Source organism: Sceloporus undulatus, chromosome 1 (genome assembly GCF_019175285.1).
Source record: "Sceloporus undulatus isolate JIND9_A2432 ecotype Alabama chromosome 1, SceUnd_v1.1, whole genome shotgun sequence".
Taxonomy (NCBI): domain Eukaryota; kingdom Metazoa; phylum Chordata; class Lepidosauria; order Squamata; family Phrynosomatidae; genus Sceloporus; species Sceloporus undulatus.
Window position 1 is genome coordinate 93,602,207 of NC_056522.1, and position 13,078 is coordinate 93,615,284.

At 40.1% G+C, this 13,078-nt stretch overlaps 1 protein-coding gene across 5 annotated transcripts in view; it reads left to right on the top strand.

The window, feature by feature from the left end:
* The window catches only part of MAP3K5 (mitogen-activated protein kinase kinase kinase 5), a 185,618-nt gene that overhangs the window by 49,108 nt on the left and 123,432 nt on the right, over positions 1-13,078 (top strand). The window lies entirely within an intron of this gene.

Consider the following 13,078-nt stretch of genomic DNA (forward strand, 5'->3'; position numbering starts at 1 on the left):
AATAATAATAATAATAATAATAATAATAATAATAATAATAATAATAATAATGTATTTATATGCTGCCCAATCACTGGGAATCCGGGCAGCTTACAACAGAGGGGATAATACCTTTCTTCATCTTCCTCATTTAAAACTTAACATAATGAAAATTTCATCATACAATATATAATTTGGGAACAATCTTACCAATCAAAGCAGAAAATCCCTGTGCTGCTCAAGCAAAAATACATTTTAGTTATTTGTAAGTACAGTTCATTTGTCCTATATTAAATTGATGAAAACCATAAGCAAAGAAAAGAGTGTGTGTTGTTAAAGAGCAAGTAATGGTTTGCTCCTCTGATTAGCCTCATTGTAATGAAAAATGAGTTTTTGGACTTCGGCCATTCACCCTCTTCATTATTAAGATCATTTATAACTACATGGGAAGGCCTCATCATTGTAGCTGAAGGTCGACCCTTCTCAGTACACGATTTAATCATATATCATTTTATAATTGATAGCGATACCTGTTTGAAAACATTAACGTGCCTCTCCTTAGGAAATAAGTGCCAACTGGTTTTGAAATTCATCCAAGATTGATTTTTCATGTGTCTGTCTGTGTAAATTTGCAAACTCATTTGGGTTAATCTAGGCCAGCTCCCTGATTGAGGGAGCAAAGTGCAGAACTTGGAAAGTCACTTAATTTTCCTATTCTTTTTTTTAGGTGTACAATACGACTTAAAACACAAAAAGAATGAAGTGAATAACAGAGAAATGACAATAAGTTGGTACTGACATGACACGCACTGGCTAGACAGCTGTGATATGGGGATCTTTAAAGCTTTTAAGGGTTAGGTTTGTGTTTAGAAATTGAAGCCAACATTTAAAAAGCACTCATCTAGTCCATCAGGTGTTATATTGGTGGTCCATATGACAAGGAATCGCTCTGTTTAGAGAGAAAAAAGTTTGTACTTACCAAATGTCTGGAAATTAGCTGTTTTCTCCTCCAACTGCTTTTAGTTTATAAGTCAACTTTTCTAGTAATGCTGTTATACACACACACACACACACACACACACACACACACACACAGTCTGTTTGTCCTCTAATAAAGATACCCTTCAAATTTCCCAAGCAGGCTGCAATCTCTAAACATGCTACCATAAAGAATAAGGAAATGAGATCCTTATGGAGCAAACTCATTTTCTCTGACAAACACAGTCAGCAATAGTAACGTGCCACATAGCTTTATACTGTAATTTGATTTGTTATTTGAATTAGGAAAGACAATATTTGTTCACAAAACTGTGGTCCAGTACATACCTTGCATTGTGTCCAGGCTGGCGGTGGTGTTTTTTCCTGCAGAGGGAAGCCGCAGACGCCAAACTGCACGGTTTCCCTCCTCAGGAAAAAGAACCCACACCAGTTATGTCTGAGTCCATGGGGCACCGCCATTATGCTGCCACCAGTATGTGCTAAGGTTAGGGACTGTGTGGTTGCTGCGCAGTCCCGTAACCCTAGCACACCATAAGCACGCGTATAGCACCGTCTGTACCACGCCTATGATACCTGGGGATAACACAGCCACATCTATACCAAGGACCACTCTTTTTTAGTGTTCCTAGTGCATGGCCAACACATACCATGTTTGTGGCATTCTGATTGGTTACATATCATAATATCTTATATATTTTTACATCATTGCACAGAGAGGGATTCGGAATGTGTGACACCCACAGCCAGTTGGATTAGGAGTCAGAAACCTATGTAGACTAACCTCCCAAGCTAACTTTACACCCACCTTTATTTCCCCATCAATCCAATCCAACAACCCCCCCCCCCCAATTTAACAGCTAATAGTAACTATGGTGATTATTTGAAGGCTGAGTAAACAAATTTATATTGCAGAGTAAATGTAATGCTGACTTAATCAGTTACAAATTCCATCTTAAATTACAATTTTAAGGTGTTCGAATTGTCATCCTTGCGCAGCAATGTACTGCTTGCATTGTCAAAGCACAGAGTTGTAAACCCCACTTAAAGGCTGCATCCGCATTGCAGAAATAATCCAGTTTGTCATCATTTTAACTGCTATGTCTCAGTGTTAAGAGAATGCTGGGAACTGTAGTCTATTGTGGCACCAGAGCACTCTGACAGAGAAAACCAAGTACCTCACAAAACTACAGTTCCCAGAATTCCATAGCACAGATCCCTGGCAGTTAAAGCAGTGTCAAAATAGATTATTTCTACAGTGCAGACAGCCTTAGAGTTTCTCTTGCAATTTCACAAGGCTTCTTTAATATTGTAATCTTTAATTTTTCAAGTGTATTTGGTTTTGTGGCATAAACTCTATATTTAAAATAGCTTCATAAGAAGAAGCTGCTAGGGGTGTGTACAGTTGGCCCTCTGTATCCATGGAATCAACCATCCACAGTTTTAAAAAACAATCCAAAAAGGGGACTTCATTTTGCTATTTTATACAAGGGGCAACATTTCATTTGACTAATATATATAATGTGACTTGAGCATCCACGAAACATACCCCAGCAGATACGAAAGGCCCACTACATTTTTTGAGGACGCCCTGTATTTTTGAATCTTTTGTATTATTTAAAAGTGTAATGTATTGGTGTTTTCCCCCCCATCGTAACATCCTTGCAAAGTTGCTTTAAGAAAAGTAATTATGGGCCCGTACAGACAGCCACAATAAAGCTGCTTCGAGTCACTTTGGAATTATGTTGTTTAAATGACACACGCATCTTAAGAGGCCAGAAGCTGCGCCATAGCCATACTCCAGTCCTTAGGACTGGAGTGTGGCTTTGACGTGGCGTCTGGACTCTTAGGACGCATGCATAATTTAAACAGCATACCACCAAAGTGACCTGAAGTAGCTTTATTTTGGCCTGTCTGTACAGGCCCTATGGGGCTCATTTAAAAGCTCCAAAAACAATTCATTAATGTCACAAACCACCATGCTGCTTATTGTACTACTTCTCTCTCTCTCTCTCTAAGAATAGAATTGATGAACATAGTGTAAAACTTGCAACATTCTGCTCAAAATGCTTAAAAATGCTTTTGTAAAGGATAAAGTACACTACATACACACAAAAGCATCTCACACATGCATATTTTGCATCCCACTTACGTTGCTTTTGAAATATGGTTTTCATGACAAATAAAAGTAATTTGCAGCTATATTACATATGCGTTGTTACTTCCAAGGTTTATCAGTGTGTTGTTTGGTGGCCTTATCTAAATGCAGGGGGCAAAAGCAGGCAATAGTACTGTGAATAGCACTTAGATAGATGTAGGCACTCCTTTTAAACTGCTAACATGAATTTAGCATTGCTTACAGGGTATTGTGGGAAATTTAAATGGAAGCTAAGCAGCGGAAAGGGAGAAAAGAGAGCAGTGGTTCTTACTGGAGACGCTGGAACTATTGTCTTGTCCTTCACACCATTCTGGTAGAATTTAAGAGTTGTTTATGAAATCTTCTGCTGGGCTTTTATTTGCAAGGCTGTACAACAATGAAGATCATGGTGCTATCTCTTAAGATGGTATAGAGACCTATGAACACCCAGTGATCACAGTGGGATTTACTTTCAAGTAAGGAAGCATGAGATTGCCCTGCTGGTTTTTCTAGTGAAATCTTAACCCAGTCTTAGAACCAGAGTGTGGAAAGTTACTTTTAAGAAGAATGAAAATACTGATGCACTGAAGCCAACCATCCATATGTGAGCAATGGTGAGATGGTGTTGTGGAACACATTTCTTAGAAGTGACTTTTTAGCAAGTGTTTGGAGGTGTGGTCCCTTGCTTGAAGGTAAAGGTAAATAATAGGATTTATTTATATACTGCCCAATCACTGGGAATCCGATCGGTTTACAACAGAGGGGATAATAGACGATAAAGGTAAAAGTAGTCCCTTGACATTCAGTCTAGTCGTAACTGATTGTAGGGGGCGGTACTCTGTTACTAAGCTGAAGAGCCAGAGTTGTCCAAGGATTACTCTGGTGGCTATGTGGCATGACTGCACAGAACACTGTTACCTTCCACCTAAATGGTATCTATTTATCTACTTGCATTTGCACACTTTTGAACTGCTAGGTTGGCTGTAGCTGGGACTAGTGATAGGAACTCGCCCCATCATGCAGCACTCAGGCCTTGAACTGCCAACCTTCCGATGTTTCAGTCGTCAGAATTGGCATCTTAACCTCTAAGCCACCGCATCCCTTGCTCAGTTTCCCCAGCAGATTAGATAAGCAGACAGCTGTACATTGGCAAGGGGGTATAGAGCTCTTGGAGCAGATAGGAACAGAGTTGTTCTCCAATCTAGTTTTGTTGTTAGCTGCCTTACAGTCAGTCTTGACATATGGTGACCCTGTGAATGACACATCTCCAAGCCCCCCATCCTCTGTCTCTCTGCTCAGGTCCTGCAGGCCCATGGTCTCCCTCAGTATATCCGCCTGGCATGAGATCTTCCTCTCTTTCTATTGCCCTCTATCTTCCCTAGCATTATTGTCATTTCTAATGAGGCATGCCTTCTCATGATGTGGCTGAAGTATGGCAGCGTCAATTTAGTCATTTTGACTTCCAGGGAGAGTTTGGGCTTGATTTGTTCTAGGACCAATTGTTTGTCTGTTTGGCCAACCATGGTATCCTCAATACTCTTTTCCAGTAATACATCTCAAAAATACATCACTCAGTGTGCTGCATTATTATCCCATGTGAATCACGGGTCCCTGTCACATTTATCAATCATATTGTACTGTTTAGGTGTTCATTACTAGGGCTGCAATCTGATTAAGCAAATTGTAATTTAATAATTATGACAATCATATTTGCATTTTTGAAGCAAGCAATATGCTGCCTTTTCTTTTTTGTTTAATGTTAATTGCCTATTGGTTTTATTGTCTCATTTGTTTTTGGTGATGACCTTGGAGGTCTTTAAGCAGAGGCTAGATGGCCATCTGTTGGGAATGCTTTGATTTGGATTTCCTGCATGGCAGGGGGTTGGACTGGATGGCCTGTGCGGTCTATTCCAACTCTATGATTCTATGATTGTTATGGTTTTCTTGTTCACTGTGTTTTTAGGGATGTTGTTAGCTGCTTTGAGCTAATTTCTGCTCACATATCACTCAGCAACAAAGAAGGGAAAATGCTGTTCACTAATTATCCCTCCCCCTGTTGACCTGCTTGCCTTCCATGGCTTTGAGCTTATGTGAAAGGCAAGCCCCGGCAAAAGTAATGGGGCGCGTACCCATGCTGCCATGAGCATGCGCTGCTGTGAGCACATGCCCTATTATTTTCTCTGGGGCTTGAGCATACACTCTTTTCCCCATACGGCGGGGTGTGTGTGTTTCAGAACAGATCCCTTATATATGAGGAGAGCAGATTGTATTACCGAAGGCCCCCCAGAGAGAGGGAGACAGAGTGCCAAAGGCAGAGTCAGGAATTGGTGAAAATTGCCTTCTTCCTCATTACACTAATGGAAGTTTAAATATTTGAAGGGATGTCATATTGAAGAGGGAGCAAGCTTGTTTTCTGCTGCTCCAGAGAACAGGACCCGGAACAATGGATGCAAGCTACAGGAAAAGAGATTCCACCTGAACATTAGGAGGAACTTCCTGACAGTAAGGGCTGTTCGACAGTGGAATGCACTCCCTCGGAGGGTGATAGAGTCTCCTTCCTTGGAGGTCTTTAAACAGAGGCTGGATGGCCATCTGTCAGGGATGCTTTGATTTGGATTTCCTGCATGGCAGGGGGTTGGACTGGATGGCCCTAGTGGTCTCTTCCAACTCTACGATTCTATGATTCTATTATTCTAAGTATTCTGCTGAAACCCCTGAATATGTCTCTGTTCTGAAATACCCTGAATATGTTCCTTGGATTTGAAGATACCAAATGTTGCTACATCAGGGGGAACTTTAAGAAAATGGGAGTTAATAGACTGGGAGTTAATGGACTCTTTGTGGTTTTTACTTCCAGCAAAGGTAAAACTCTTCCATTTGCACTACAATTGGCATGTTTTACCTGTAGAGCACCTAAACAGTTTTACAGATGTAACAGTAAAGGGACTTCTTGAGAAATTGAGTTTTCTCTGCCTATGAAAGGAACAGTTAGCTTCGCACAGGACAGGAACAACTTGGATTTCAAGGGAAGTTACTTTTTTTGGCTAATGGAGCTGAAATGTTATTACCTGTCTTTTATAGTCCTTTGTGCCTGGTGCCCACATGGCCAACAAAGGAAGTGGCCTCTGTCTGTATTCTAGACCAACATAGCTGATAAACAGAATCCTCATCTGTTACAAAATGTAGGCCTGTGACTCTACCATTGTCACTTTTCTTCTCCAGTATGACTTTAAAACATCTTTTGACTGATGAAGTAGCCAGCAGAGCCTCCAAAGCTTGCATGACATATTTTATGCTGGGGGGGGGGGCTGCTCCTTTTGTGAATTTTGTATTTTGTTGTATTTTGCATGGTCAGCCTGGTTACCCTCAAATATGTCTGCTGGATTAGTTAACTTTCTTTGAACAGAAGGCATCCCACTGTTGATGGGAGGAAATTGTAGATCCATTACATTGTCGCCACAATAGTACAATGACACATTCTATTTTCTTATCAATAGATATAGCTTGATAGAGATATATTGATGTATTGATCTTAAGGTGTGACTAATAGTAAACTAATTGACTAGTCAGATAATCAACTAGTCTGTTGATTAATGCCTTGAACCTTTTCAAATAAGTATTTAATTGCACCACTCATTCATATTCCAGTTTTCTTTACTTCCTAGTGACGAATTATCAGTGGAAAGATCTTATTAATTTGTAGATAGAAATAGTGCTGATGACACAATATGTTTTTAATTTTAACAGCCCCCCCCATGCAAAAAAAATCTTAATTGCTTACCAGATTCTGAAAAAGACAGTTTGCTTCACAATTTGTTTTACAGCCAGTTGATTCTTCTTTTTTTCTTTTTTCTGCCATTAAAAAAATTAGCACGTTTTCTCAGAAAAATCAACATGTTTTACAGAAGGCGTAGGAGAAGAATGTGCCTTGGATGAGAAAAGCACGTGGTGTTTTCATGAGGAAAGACAGATCTTGGGTTGCCTTTAGGATTCTGTAGGAGTAGAAGGATGCTTGTTTTAGTAAGAGCTGTGTTGCTAAGGAGAATTATGTTACTGAAGATTATGCGGTAGAAGTTCAGGGGGAAGGTAGCTTCATGGCTGATTAACATAAGGTGAGAGAATACAATTTTCACTGAAAAGAGCATAATATGGGTATGGCTGCACACAGAAACTGAGGCGAACTCTTACATAATTCAGTGGATTTGTTAGAATGTGGTAAGCTGACAAGAGAGGGGTATCCCAATTTCTTATGCACTTAGAAATTGCAGAACTCTGCATAGTCATATATAAAGCTAGTGAAGCTACTGGAGGAGGTCTTAAGGTGATTTGGAGTGGATTTCGTGACACTGCGGGTGACACTGAGCTCTACTCCTTATCGTCAGAGGCACATAGGGTTGTGCAGGTACTGGGCCAGTATTTTGATGTTATAATGGACTAGGTGAAGGGCAATAAACTGAAGCTGAATCTTGATAAGATGGAGGTTCTGTGGATTGATGATTCGCAGTTCCTGAAATTGGGTAAATTATGTGTCCTGGGGTTGCACTCCCCTGGAAGAAGCAGGTGTGCATTTTGGGAATACTCTTAGATCCATGTTTGTCACTGGAGGCACAATTGGACTCTATGGCTCACCGTTTTTGGTGCCAGCTTCAACTGGTCTGTCATCTGTGGTCTTTCCAGGACAGAGACAACTTGGCAACAATAGTCCATACTCTGCTAACTTCCCGATTATATTGCTGCAATACACTCTCCATGGAGCTGTCCTTAAAAACAACTCAGAAACCATGGCAAGTGAAAAATGCAGCAGCTGACAAGTCATACAAAAATAATATAATGCCAATCTTAAAGGAATTGCATTGTCACCAACACACTTCTTGTCTGAACTCAAAAGTGCTAGTAATGACAATCAAAGCTCTACAGAGCTTGAGACCTCACTACTTGAAGGAATGCTGCTCCCTATATATTTTTGCCCAAGAACTGAAATCTGCTGGATGGGCCCTCTTCTGTGTCCCATCAGTTAGAGCAATACACTGTGGAAGGATGCAGGAAACGTCTTTCTCTGCTATGGCATCCCAATTATGGAATGCCCTCCTCAACTAACATTGTTGCCATTCCAGCATCAAGTAAAAATGTGATCATTCATTGAAGCCTTTGGAGCCTAATTAATTTTACACAAACCTTCACATGTGCATGCGTTTAAATAGTTTTAAACTATTTTAACCAGTTGTAATCTGTCATTTTAAAATTATTAAATTTTTCAGTATATATTTAACCTTTTAAAATCATTTTGTTCTTTACACTAGGGACTTTATCACACAGGGGAAATCAGGAGAAAAACGGGGATTTGAAAAGGCATTTTCCCGGGACATTTGCATAATCACTGGAAAGATTTTCCCACACATTCCACTTAGAGAGGACTTATCCCAGCAAGAACCAAGAATGCTCCAGAAACAATTCATTCATGGAATTTCCTTGTGAATGATTTGTTGCTGGAGCATTCCTGATTCTTCTTGGGATAAGTCCTCTCTAATCGCAACGTCATGGGAAAACCTTTCCCATGATCGTGTGAATGTCCCGGGAAAATGCCTTTTTTAAACCCCTGATTTTTATTGTGTGATATGTTAAATTAGTCAGGTTTGATTTTTTTTGCATACAGCTTTGAGTTCTTTAGATAGTGGGTGATAGGTAGGTAGGTAGGTAGGTCGGTAGATAGATAGATAGATGGATAGATAGATGGATGGATGGATGGATAGATAGATAGACAGACAGACAGATCTAAGTGTTTTTCACTTTGCCCTACCCAGTCCATATGATTGTGTTTATGTGCCTTCAAGTCAGTTCCCACTTATGGCAAGTGAATGATAGGGTTTACATGACAAGGTTTATTGAGAGGAAGTCTGCCTTTGCTTTCCTCTGAAGGTAACCTCTACAGCACTTGCTTTTCCTGGAAGTTTGCCTTCCCAATACTACCTAGACCTGGCCGTGCTTAGCTTCCATGATCAGACAGGATCTGTTTTTTTCAGATATTTAGGCTTGATGTGTATAATACACAGCTTTATATTACACATTTTAGTCTCACTACAGTTCATTTTAAAGCACTCCTTCAACACTTCTTTGTAGCTGTAGCTTCTTTGTCAGCATCTGGGCTTGCCTTTGCATGATTTGTACTGAGAAACATCCAGACATAAAATAAGCAAAGCAAAACAAGATCTCAAGAAAACAGCATGTAAATGTTGTGACTGAATTAATTTAGACAGGTGCTGATTAAGAGAAGGGGTATATGATGAAAGCCTCATATTTTAAATATCACATATGTTGTTACGATTTCGTTTCACACTTCGTTGGAAGTGGATTAAAGAAAGTTAAGGGTTTTATGCCCCTTGTGATTTGACATATTCATCTTTTTATCCACAGTTTCCCACATTCACTGATTCAGCCATCCAGAGACAGACAGCATCCTTTGGCAATAACCTCTGTCACAAGAGAGAAGGAACATTTTTGTTTTAATGGCATCAAAACTCTTGTGTCATATTGCCTGTGGGGAGCTTTATAGTACAATACAGTTAAAAGGAGAGGAACAGAACTGTCTCTGAAAATTATGCTACAACTAGACCTGCCATTTGGTTAGGCCTGTGCATGTAGCATATTGGCTAGTTTGTTGCTATGAAGAATGTCAAGATATTAGGTATCAAATATGGGAATAAATTTTTGGTGTGTATTTGTCTGTACTGTTAATAAAGTACTAACACTATTAATTGCAGAAGTCTGTAGATTAGCTATCTCATCAGATACTGACATCTGTGGATCATGAATTTGCTACCTTTCAGAAAAATTTGCAATTTACATACCAAAATTCCTAACTATTATTATTATTATATTTATATAGCACTGTAGATTAACAATAATCATGCATTATAAATATGAAATCTAGAATATTATTTTGGCTGTGAAAACATTGTTTTCTTAGCCCTTGATATTATTCTTGTTATATCCCTTGCAATTGCCGCTTAGGTAGATGGTGTAAGTGATCAGATCATGAAATAGATTTTAAGATAATTAAAAAATTCCAGAAAACAGGTTTTGAATGGTCTGTTTTTCCAGGCTTTTTAGTTAATAGAGGTTGTTGTTTTTTTTTTAATTGATGGCAGTAGAGAAAACATTCCAGATCTGTCAGATGACTATTTGTGTAAAGCCCATAAGAAAATCCTCTGGAAAGGAACAATGAAATCTAAAATCCCTGGTTGAAAGATCATCAGACTTCCTAAAGATGGCATACAGGTTGCACTGAAAGGCTGCTTAACTCTGCTGCTGATCTTACCCTGCAGTGTGAAGCTTTAGGGAGAGTTGAGTGTGTTTGTGTAGGAGGAGGTGGTGGTCAAAAAGCTAATCTGCACTGTAGGAATTCAGCCTGTCACAGAATTTTCCATAGTACTCAATGGTCTGTAGTATAGCCACTGATGCAAAAAGGCTTTGAAAATGATTTGACTCTATATAGGATCATAGAATTGTAGAGTTGGAAGAGACTAGAAGGGCCATCTTGTCCAACCCCATTCTGCCATGCAGGAACTCTCAATCAAAGCATCCCTGACAGATGGCCATCCAGCCTCTGCTTAAAGACCTTCAAAGAAGGAGACTCCACCACACTCCAAGGGAGTTTATTCCACTGTCAAACAGCCCTTACTGTCAGGAAGTTCCTCCTAATGTTGAGGTGGAACCTCCTTTCCTGTAGCTTGCATCTATTATTCCGGGTTCTGTTCTCTGGGGCAGCAAAAAACAAGCTTGCTCCTTCCTCAATATGACATCCCTTCAAATTTAAACAGGGCTATCATATCGCCTCTTAACCTTCTTTTTCTCCAGGCTAAACATCCCCAGCTCCCTAAGTCGTTCCTTATAGGACATGGTTTCCAGACCCTTCACCATTTTACTCGCTCTCCTCTGGACACGCTCCAGTTTCTCAATGTCCTTTCTGAATTGTGGTGACCAGAACTGGATACAATATTCTAGGTGGGGCCTGACCAAAGCAGAATAGAGTGGCACTATTACTTCTCTTGCTCTAGACACTATACTTTTATTGATGCAGCCTAAAATTGCATTGGCCTTTTTAGCTGCTGCATCACACTGTTGACTCATGTTCAATTTGTGGTCTACTTGGACTCCTAGATCCCTTTCACATGTAGTTTCATTCAGCTAGGTGTCCCCCATCCTGTATCTGTGCATTTTATTTTTCCGCCCTAAGTACAGTACCTTACATTTCTCTGTGTTGAATTTCATTTGGTTAGCTTTGGCCCAGTTTTCTGGTCTATTATGGTCATTTTGAATTTTTATTCTCTTCTCTGAAGTATTAGCTATTTCTCCTAATTTAGTGTCATCTGCAAATTTGATGAGTATGCCCCCAATTCTGTCCTCCAAGTCATTCATAAAGATGTTGAATAACACTGCGCCCAGGACAGACCCCTGTGGGACCCCACTGGTCTCTTTTCTCCAGGATGAAAAGGAGCCATTGTTGAGCACCCTTTGGGTTCGGCCAGTCAACCAATTACAAATCCATGTGACAGTTACCTTGTCTAGCGCACATTTTACAAGTTTGTTTGCAAGAATGTCCTGGGAAACCTTGTCAAAGGCCTTACTGAAATCAAGATATACTACAGTGGTACCCCGGGTTACGAATTTAATTCGTTCCGCCGCCGCGTTCGTAACCCGAAAATCTTCGTAAGCTGAAAAAGCCATAGGCGCTAATAGCGAAAGCCGCGATTTCGTGCGAAAAAGCGCCGAAAAGCACCAAAAAATTTTTCGTAACCCGAAATAACCTTCGTAACCCGGAAATTTCGTAAGGTGGCGCATTCGTATCCCGGGGTACCACTGTATATCCACAGCATTCCCTTCATCTACCAAGCTGGTAATTTTATCAAAGAAAGAGATCAAGCCCTAAATGGCTTGGGTCCAAATTATCTTCGGGACCGCTTTCTCCCCTACAATCCTTCCTGCTCACGTTCCTCTGGGAGAGGCCTACTTCAGCCACAAAAATCTAGGCTGTCAGCTACCTCCCAGAGGGCATTTTCCATCGTTGCCCCCAGACTGTGGAACGGCCTGCCGGATGAGATCCGTCTGCTTACATCCTTAGACAGCTTTAAAAAGGCTGTTAAGATGGATCTCTTCTGGCAGGCCTTTCCAGAATAGCCAACCCGGCCTCAGGAAACTCCCATAAAGAGATACTGCTGCTCCCATTGATCACTGTTGTATTGATTATTGTTCTGTTGTATTGTCTTGTTGTTTGACCCTTCGGTCAGTTTTAACCTGTATGGTTTCAATTCTTTGTTAGATTTAATACCTTTTTAAGGGGGGGAGGATACCAGGGATTTGATATGTTGTATATTTTTAACTTGTTAGCCGCCCTGATTGTTCTCAGAGGGGTGGGATACAAATACCTTATTATTATTATTATTATTATTATTATTATTAGATCAGATTTGTCTGGCATGACTTGTTTCTCTGAAACCCATGTTGACTTCTTGTGATTATGGAATTGCTATCTAGATGTTCTCAGGCCCGAGTTACTTGAGGGAACGTCTCTCCTTACACAATCCGCCCCGCACCCTTAGAACAACGGGGAAATTGCTACTCGAACACCCTAAGATGAGACTGGCAACAACATCAAAGAGCTTATACAGCAATAGCGCCTACTCTTTGGAACGCACTCCCGGAAGAGATCCGCTTTAGTGGTACACTGGAAGCCTTTAAAAAGGCATTGAAAACCTATCTCTTCCAGCAAGCATACCCTCCTGACTCTCTGTAGAGAAAGTATTCCCCAATTAGATTAAGATACGTTGATAGTTTATAGTTGTTTTTAGATAATCCTATTGAATAGTTGTAATTCTAATTGAATGTTTTTAATTGTTTTTATATTGTATTATGACATATGTCATAGTTTTAGTAGATGTGAACTGCTTTGATCTCTAGGGAAATAAATAG